Genomic DNA, 9,977 nt, shown 5'->3' on the forward strand with positions numbered 1-9,977 from the left:
TTGGGCCATCTTCTATTGATTTCCCTGGCTGTAGTAGAGAGCTGGATCGGAAGAGGAGCAGCCGGGACCCGAACTGGCAGGAGGTAGCTGTCTTCAGAGTAAGAGGGTCTTCCCTGGTTTTTCTCAATTGTCCCATTGATTGCTTGGCACTAGCTACATTGAATAAGTTACTTTGGCAGTTTCTTTTAGAGTGTGAGAATAATTGTGTAGTGTATGCTTAGGAAGATTTTCCAATTGTAATGATGTTGATCAAATGTCTGATCTGAAATGAGCATGTAGACAAATGTGTACTGAAGAACAAAGCAACAACAAAAAAACCAAAAAGCCCAGACAAACAAGAACCAACAACAACAAAAAACAAACAAACAAAAAAGAAGAATAAAAAAGAGAGAAAGTTTTTCCCGAAAGGACAAGGAAATAGTTCATGGATGGTCAGCCACCACAGGTTAATTGAATAGGGGACAGGCATCCAAATGTTGAAGTTAAAATATGCTGAGCAATACATAATTGCCAGGTGTGAGAGGCAGAAACTAGAGGTACAGGCAGAAAAGGCAGGTAACAATTTACAGCAAGAAGAGGGCCACAGTGTACAGACACCTACCGAGACCATCAGGTAAGACCACATATTTAGGAAATTAAACAAGCGCCCTGAGTAGGTTGCACGCCTTGAAGGTTCAAACACAGCAAGTTGGGGCAGGCTTCCAAATGAATCATTGTTGTCTCTTGCCATCCCTGGGCTAAGGGTGAGCTGGGTATTTCTGTTCTGGAGTTTATGGCTAAGTTGTATTCCTCAGCCCCTTGACCTCTCTTCCCTTAACATGCCACCCCAAGTACTTCATAGCTGACCCGAGAGCCACACTTTCTGTACGGACCTCACTTGGGTTCACCATGTTGTTTCCTATGAGTTGTTACAAAACAGAATTGGGGTATGGAGAGGAAGGTGAATGAGATAAGTGGGTGCCACTTCCCTGGGAGAAACTCATCTACTTTCAGGCTTGTGCTCAAAACCAAGGCTTCCCTGGAAAAATTCTGCAGAGCATGGACATTGCAATGAGTATTCCCACTGGAAATAAACAATCTTGTTAAAAAGAACATAGCCTGTTTCTCACCCTCACCCCCCTACAGACAAGCAGCAGTGGCAATGATTTACCCTGGAACATCTGGTAACTTACACGTTACCTCTCTTTGGGTATCTGCTTGTGTATTTATTTAGATTTCTAAAGATCTGTCAGGTCAGACGCTGGATGTTTACTCTTTAAGACCTTGGGTTCTGGAGTGAAGCATTGAATTTCTGTGGCCTTGGGCAAGTTGCTTAACTTCTCTAAGCCTAGATTTCCTCACTTGAGTAATAGGAGAAGAAAATGTACTCTTCTTGTAGAGAGTAAGTTCAGGATTAATTCTGTCCTTTCCCCATCCCCATCCCCCTGTCCCCAAGCCCAGCTTCTGCTTTAAGTCTCTTCTCCAGGATACTGAGCCACAGTGGAAGCCCTGGATGGGTCTGGACCTTTTACCTTTCTTCCTTAACTCCGGAGTATGCTTCTGTCCTAAGCAGGGACTGGCCTGGTTGCTTTCTTTTGGCCCCTAATTTGATTTCCCAAAGCCAAATAGGTCTCCCAGAAGTAGGAATCTGCAGCACCAAATGAGAGAAAAAGCTAGAAATCGAAGGCAGTGGCAGGAAAGCAGCAGCTTCCAGTTCACAGAAATCATTTGTCACACCCCACAGAAGTAGTTGTCCCTGTGAGGGCTACTCCTACTAAGCCAACATGAATCAGAATTATAGGAAAGCAGAGAGAGGTTATCTCTTAAGTTCACTTTTTCAGGTGTTTAAAAGAGGTTTATTTATTTGAGAGGCAGAGTTACAGACAGAGAGAGGGAAAGACAGAGAGAAAGGTCTTCCATCTACTGATTCACTATCCAGATGGCCTCAATGGCCAGAGCTGAGCTAATCCGAAGCCAGGAGACAGGAGTTTCTTCTGGGTCTCCCATGCGGGTGCAGGGGCCCAGGGGCTTGGGCCATCTTCTAGCTGGATCGGAAGTGGAGCAAATGGGACTTTTAATGGCGCCATATGGGATGACAGCACTGCAGGTGATGGCTTTACCCACTGTGCCGCAGTGCTGGCCCCGCACCTTTTTGTTCTTTAAACCTAAATCTTCCTGCTATGATACTATCTGAGATATGCTACCACACATTGATTGTTGATCAGAGGATAATCCTCATACCTTAGGAGGGCACTCATCTTGCAAGCAGTTGTCTCTGGGATGGTGACCTGTTTCTCCCACAGGCTGATTTTATAATAAGTCAGCTACTTCTGGAGGTGAGATGATATGGTAACACTGGCAGATTCTTATGTCTGTTGTAAATTAGCTCCTTGGTCAGAAGTAAGATATGGAATAAATGAAGGTAAATAGACATTCAGACAAGTAAGTTCATGGATGATGGTGTTGGCAAAAGCAAGGTGTGCAGCAAAACACATCTAATTCCTGAATATATGTCTGTTCCAGAGAGAATTCCTGTTCTTGTTGGCAGAAGTTCGGTCTACCCGAACTACCTCCAGGGGCAGCTATGACTACCTGGAACATGGCACCATGCTGGGGTACAGGGATGGTTGCTGGTGCTGGCGTATTGGGCGCTCAAAGATTGACCATGAAAGAGAAGTTACATTAGTGTTTCTGTAACTTATAAGAAAATCTTGTACTTTATTTAGGCTAGAAGCCTAATTTCTCAACATAATACTAAACTCACTGGAAAATTTGAACAACTTCACTCTTTTTATTATTCATGTAAACTATATGCAATATCTATAAAGTATAGAAAATCCATTACTTTTTTTTTTTTTTGACAGGCAGAGTGGACAGTGAGAGACAGAGAAAGGTCTTCCTTTTGCCGTTGGTTCACCCTCCAATGGCCGCCGTGGCCGGCGCGCTGCGGCCAGCGCACCGCGCTGTTCCGATGGCAGGAGCCAGGTGCTTATCCTGGTCTCCCATGCAGGTGCAGGGCCCAAGCATTTGGGCCATCCTCCACTGCACTCCCTGGCCACAGCAGAGAGCTGGCCTGGAAGAGGGGCAACCGGGACAGAATCCGGCGCCCCGACCGGGACTAGAACCCGGTGTGCCGGCGCCGCAAGGCGGAGGATTAGCCTGTTGAGCCACGGCGCCGGCCAGAAAATCCATTACTTGAAAATATGATAAAAACACTTGTAAAACCATTGAGGTTTGACTCTTTTTAACTTTTGTTTGTTTTTGGTTTTGCTTCCTGGTTTTTGTATTGGAGAAGAAAAGGAATAATTTCATTTCTATTCTGTTTTTAAATTATTATCTTCACATATGTCATTTTGATTTGTGCATTTTGGTTTGTCTCGTAGTTCGATCTCTGTATCTAGTTTTCAAAGCGGGTCATTAGCCATTTATGCTCTATGGCTTTTGTTGCTTCTACATTTGTAATTTTCCCTACAAGCTGATCATTTTGACTTTTTATTGGCCTTTCACAAATTTGTATGTGTTATTAGACTTTACACAGAAAAAAATCCTTTTTAAATTCAATATTATATTTTAAAGATCTAGTCACTAGGGAAGGAGAGAGAGGGAGAGGGAGAGAGACTGACTCTGACTCTTCCATCTGCTGGTTCACACCTCAAATGCCCCAATAACTGGAGCCAGGCCAGGCCGAAGGCAGGAGCCAGGAACTCTGTCTGGGTCTCCCACAAGGGTGGCAGGAACTCCCGTATTTGATTCATCATCTGCTACCTCCAGGAGCGCTAGCAGGAAGCTGGGTTGGAAGTGAAGGATCTGAGAGTCTGATATGGGAGGAGGGCACCCAAAGCAGTGGTTTAACCTGCTACACTGCAGTGCCAATCTTTAATGAGATGCCTTGATAATGTTTTACATTGCAGAATAGTAAATTCAGCTAGTGAACATATCAATTTCTTCACATACTTATCATTTCTTGTGTGGTGAGAGCATTAAAATCTAATTTAAAAACAGCATGCCTTGCATTTTAGCTTAACTTAAATGGTTCTTCTCTTAGGACTGGCCAGGAGTTTTCTCTGAATTTTCTTCCTCATATAATTATTCATACAATCATTAAATCCTACCACTTGTGTCCCATGCCATGCAATCCGATCTATTCTATCCCACAATGATTGATTGGTTGCTTCTTAAGTGCCAGGCTGGGTATAGAGTGCTGTGGCTTCAAGAGGACACTTTTGTGTTTAGTGCTTGCTTATGTCTTTGTATCAAAATATGATGAATTTTGAGAGAAATGACAAAGGACTGGTTCCAGGAATAGCAGAAGGGAAACCTGGGAATTATTTTAGTTCTCATTTGAGTGAAGCTCAGAAGCCGGATGCAAACGTTTCTTGCCTGATCCTTCGTGGGCCTGTGTGTTCCTGTCTACTCATGCTATGAGCCCCAGAGTAACATTTGTTAGACAGAGCTTGTGTCACACAACTCTGTCGGATTCTTGTTTCACTGTTACACTGCTTAAAAAAGCAGGAGAAAAAAAAAAAAGAAATCTTTCCATCCAAGTACTCCTCTCTGATGGAAAGAGTACATGCAAAACCCCTAGTGTAAGCGTAGAGCTCAAATAGATGAATTGTCTGAAATTGCTAAACAAATAAAACAATTTAAGAATCCATGTGGTTTAAGAAGTCTTGGGGCTGGTGCTGTGGCGCAGTGCGTTAAAGCCTTGGTCTGAAGCGCCAGCATCCCATATGGGTGCCAGTTCTAGTCCAGGCTACTCCTCTTCTGATCCAGCTCTCTGCTATGGCCTGGGAAAACAGTGGAGGATGGCCCAAGTCCTTGGGCCCCTGCGCCCATGTGGGAGACCCGGAAGAAGCTCCTGGCTCTTGGCTCCTGGCTACGGATTGGCGCAGCTTCAGCCGTTGTGATCATCTGAGGAGTGGACCAGCAAATGGAAAACCTCTCTCTCTGTGTCTCTACCTTTCTCTGTAACTCTTTCAAATAAATTAAATAAAAAAAGAAATTATTTTGCATTTCATTTCATGACACTCTTCTGTTATAATAAGCAATTGTAAAATAAGTTTTAGATTAATTGATCTCTGCAATACTCTATAGCCAGCTGTTCTTTAAAAAATTTGAGGGGCCAGTGATACAACTGGTTAAGTCACTGCTTGTGACACCAGCATCCTATATCAGAAAGCTTGTTCAATTTCCGTCTGATCTGTTTCTAATCCAGCTCCCTACTAATGCTCCTGGCAAAGCAGCACAAGAGGGGCCCAAGTACTTCAGGCTCTGCCACCCATGTGGGAGACCCAGATGGAGTTCCAGGCACCGGCCCTGGCTGTTGTGGTTATTTGGGGACTGAACCAGTAGATGGAAGATCTATTTCTCTCTCTCTCTGTCTCTCCTTCTATAACTTTCCTTTCAAAATAAAGAAAGAAATGAAGAAATCTGTTTTCATAAAGGAATTTAAACCATTAGACATGTACGCCTAGTTTATTCTGTGGCTTCTCATATCTTCTAGTCCACTGATGAGTATTCTTAGGGACATGGCAACTCTGAGAGACTGGAACTAAGGATTAATACCAAAATAGCCTAGCCATCATGGCCTCCATGAAGCTGTCCTCTTGACTACTAAATTGTCTTCTCCAAACCCACCTGCTCTCAGAAATGTTCAGGCGTAGCAGTCAGGCAGCCTGGCACACTTCCCATGTGACCAGTTTGGATCTTCAAGAGTATGGTTTGTTACCCCAGAGCCTATTGGTTTGGGTGGTTACTTTCCCCAGTGTGAACTTGTCACAGATGTAGGGCACTGTACTTTTTTCTTCCTTTTTCTCTTTCCTTCCCTTTCCTTGCTTTGTTTTTTTTTTTTTTTGTCCTCTTTTTCTTTCTTCCCTTTTCCTTCCTCTCTTCTTCCCTATAAAAAAGTGGTACAAGTACTTATCTCTTCATAAATTATAAAATAATTTCTATTATTTTCTCTCGTCCTCTATTCATACCACTGTACAGGTTGACCATATTTCCCAGCTGCACCTGTCATCCTGGCATAATTATGAATGCTTCTCTTTCTATTTTCAAAAGTGTCCCATATTATATGCTAAATTATATCATCACCCTACTGTTATGTGAATTTGTTCTTGCATTAAGTAAGTTGTTGAAGTTAAGCACACAGATCTATTTGGGTGGATGTGCAGGACACCCTCATGAGTGGTAACACCACAACCCTCTAGAGTCTAGAATTGTATCCCACAGAGTGGCAGAACATGAATGATTTAGGTCAAAATTATCTCTTCTCTGCATGCCCTATTGTTGAGGTTTTCCAACTGTGGAATAGGCCATATGCAAACTCAATGTTAATTTTTACATACTGACATTATCGATGAATCAATCAAAACTTTTCTGTCTGACACATTATTTGTAGTCCTCACCTTGTTTTCCAGTTATTTATGATAGGAAGTGGGTTTTGACAGCATGAACAATAGCCTAATAAACTGCCACATTTTATTATGCTTTTTAAACATTTCAAATGATTTTACTGCCATTGGCTCTCGTTTATGATAACCTTGTGAGGCAGAGACTATAGGCACGACCATTTCCATGTTGTGGCTGGAGATATTGAGGCTCGCAAAGTTTTGTTGATTTGCCTCTGGTCACATGGTAATGTTGGGACAAGTAAGGCCCCTAATATTATATTTCTTTTTAACCAGCTATTTCCTATGTGCTGAAACAGAGTATGGACCTCACAAATTCATTAGCTTAAGAAATTAAAGCTTACTTTTCAATCACATAGAGGCTTCTGTGAAATAGCAGCCTTTTTCCAGCTTGTGCCTATGCCATCTGGAACATGAGGTCACTGGGGCAGGGAACACAGGGGTGGACAAGCCGCCTAGCTCTTAATGCCCCGACCTGAAAGACACAAATCATTTATGCCTATAGCTGTTGAAAAGAACAAGTGACATGGATAGAAAGAAGTATAAGGCAGGCTGGGAATTATACAGGAGCTCATGGGCCATATGGGGGACCATCACCTATGTCTTTCTTTCTTTTTTTTTTTGACAGGCAGAGTGGACAGTGAGAGAGACAGAGAGAAAGGTCTTCCTTTTACCGTTGGTTCACCCTCCAATGGCCGCTGCGGCTGGTGCGCCACGCTGATCCGAAGCCAGGAGCCAGGTGCTTCCTCCTGGTCTCCCAGGCGGGTGCAGGGCCCAAGCACTTGGGCCATTCTCCACTGCACTCCTGGGCCACAGCAGAGAGCTGGACTGGAAGAGGGGCAACCAGGACAGAATCCGGTGCCCTGACCGGGACTAGAACCCAGGGTGCCGGTGCTGCAGGTGGAGGATTAGCCTATTGAGTGCGGCGCCGGCCACCGTCATCTATTTCTATTATGGCCACCTTTGTGTGAATTATCTGGGAAGTCTTTAATAGGTACACATATCAAGTAAAGTACCCTACTTGCTTCTGCATACTATAAGGAAAAAGTATGGAGGACTGAAAGAGGAAAGATTGGCAAATTGTAACTGTTGATGGGTAATAAGAACTGTACAGGTGGATCTTCTCTCTTTGGGTTTATCTTTGAGAGTGTACATTGTAAAAAGTTAAAAAAAAAAAAAAGAAAAGAAAAACATGGATACAGGAACCCTTATTTAGTACACCCGAGGAGATGCTCAGGCATGAATATTTTGAAAAATCTTCCAGGTTGTTCTGATAGTCAAGAACCATGGTAATTTAATCATGTAACTCGTCGAAGTTCATATTCATTCTGCAAATCACATAATACACATAAATACAATTTTATAGATGTTGGGTTCTTCAGTTCATGAATATTCCATTTTCATTATTTGTGTCCTTATTCCATGTTGAGCATTCCTGAGTCTTTTTAATACCTCTGATTCTGATATTGTCACAAAACTAAGTATTCCTTTCCTATTAACAAATTTTAAAAAATTCTGCTGAAATCATAATTTAGTCCCCCTTCCTCTGTGTTTTGGAAATTAGGTGGTTCAGTTCATTTGTGAGAGTCACAGATTCTTTTTTTTTTTTTTTTTTTTTTTTTACAGGTAGAGTTATAGACAGTGAGAGGGAGAGACAGAGAGAAAGGTCTTCCTTCCATTGATTCACTCCCCAAATGGCCTCTACAGCCAGCGCTGTACTGATCTGAAGCCAGGAACCAGGTGCTTTCTCCTGGTCTCCCATGCAGGTGCAGGGGCCCAAGCACCTGGGCCATCCTCTGCTGCCCTCCCGGGCCACAGCAGAGAACTGGACTGGAAGAGGAGCAACTGGGACTAGAACCTGGCGCCCATATGGGATGCCAGTGCTGCATGCAGGGGACTAACCAAGTTAGCCATGGTGCCAGCCCCAAGAGTCACATAGAAAGAAGACTCCATTTCCTCACCCTTGACCTTGAACTGGATTTGTGGCTGCTTTGACCAACTGAATGCAGCAGAATGACCTTGAGGGGATTCTAAGTCTAGGCCTAGGCTTCTGATCTCACTCTCGTGGAAATCATCTTCCTCATGAAGGACCCACATTTAGCTTGCTGAAGACACCTGGCCCAGCTGATAGTCTCACCAACCACTGGACATTTGAAGAGGTCGCATTGGACAGTTCAGCTGCACTTGAGCCAGTATATAACTAGAGCCACTTGAGTGGCCTCAAGTGCACCCAGGAAAAGAACCCCTGAAAGGAGCCTAGTTCAAATTCTGACCATAGAATCATGAACAATCAAATGGCTGATATTCTGAATCCACTAACTTGACTTGGTTTATTATACAGCAATAGAAAACAAATAAGATGATGCTAAAGCAAGTCAACACTTAATTTTTTTTTTTAAAGGGTTTTCTCTTTGTTTGAAGGTTATCTTCTTTAGATCTTGAAAATCTTCAGGCTGCACATCTTAGAAATTGTAAGAACCGGCCGGCGCCGCGGCTCACTAGGCTAATCCTCCGCCTTGCGGCGCCGGCACACCGGGTTCTAGTCCCGGTTGGGGCACCGGATTCTATCCCGGTTGCCCCTCTTCCAGGCCAGCTCTCTGCTGTGGCCAGGGAGTGCAGTGGAGGATGGCCCAAGTGCTTGGGCCCTGCACCCCATGGGAGACCAGGAGAAGCACCTGGCTCCTGCCATCGGATCAGCGCGGTGCGCCGGCTGCAGCACGCTACCGCGGCGGCCATTGGAGGGTGAACCAACGGCAAAAGGAAGACCTTTCTCTCTGTCTCTCTCTCACTATCCACTCTGCCTGTCAAAAAAAAAAAAAAAAGAAAGAAATTGTAAGAACCGAATCTCAGGAGTCCCAAAAAATTATCAAACTGTATTTCCCTCCAAGGAGAACTGATATTCTTTATTAACTTGGCTTTCCTTTTATCTACTTTTATCACATCTGAATTGCACTAGGATGTGATTTAATTTTGAACTTGGAACGGCATTCATGTTGGCATTGAGGGAGTTTTCCTGAGAGATAAACTTTCAAGGAAACACATATTGTAATTCAAGGGAAAGTGCGAGTTTCAAACAAGTATGATTTCAAAAGCAAGAGTTTAGACACTGACGCCTATGCATTAACGTATCCCCAGATGTTACTGAGGAAATTTCTTCTACTGGAATTATCCCAAGATCCCTAGGAGACAGAGATGAAATTAGGATATTCACCACATAGGTGATGAAAATACGATTGAATGGAAAAATTGACTTATGCTGGTCCCTTACCATTATGGTTGGGAGAGATTCCATGTTATGTAAAATTGCTCTCAGGACCAACATTTTAATGAAGCCAACTTTCCCTTTTCTGTATCAGTCCTCAGTGGCTCAGAGAGAAAGAAACATTTCCCAGTCATTCTGTTCTCTAGTCTTTGCACAAAGAGGAGTCTGAATGAGAAGTTTGCATTACAGAGAAAGCTACTTATGTGCCTCTAAGTATATTAAAAGCTGTCATGATTGTCTGAACTACACCAGTGAGTCTGTGCATCCTTGGGAAAAATTTGCTAAACTGCTATTTTTAAAGTAAAGGTGCCTTTGCTACAGATTTA

The 9,977-nt window shown here is 43.3% G+C and overlaps 1 non-coding gene across 1 annotated transcript; it reads left to right on the forward strand.

Moving 5' to 3' along the window:
- The first annotated feature begins 234 nt into the window (after positions 1 to 234).
- On the forward strand, positions 235 to 298 carry LOC133767384 (small nucleolar RNA SNORD78). Its single transcript, XR_009866867.1, has one exon. It is a non-coding gene; the product is annotated as a small nucleolar RNA SNORD78 (small nucleolar RNA).
- The last annotated feature ends 9,679 nt before the right edge of the window (positions 299 to 9,977 follow it).

Source organism: Lepus europaeus, chromosome 9 (genome assembly GCF_033115175.1).
Source record: "Lepus europaeus isolate LE1 chromosome 9, mLepTim1.pri, whole genome shotgun sequence".
In the NCBI taxonomy this organism is placed as follows: domain Eukaryota; kingdom Metazoa; phylum Chordata; class Mammalia; order Lagomorpha; family Leporidae; genus Lepus; species Lepus europaeus.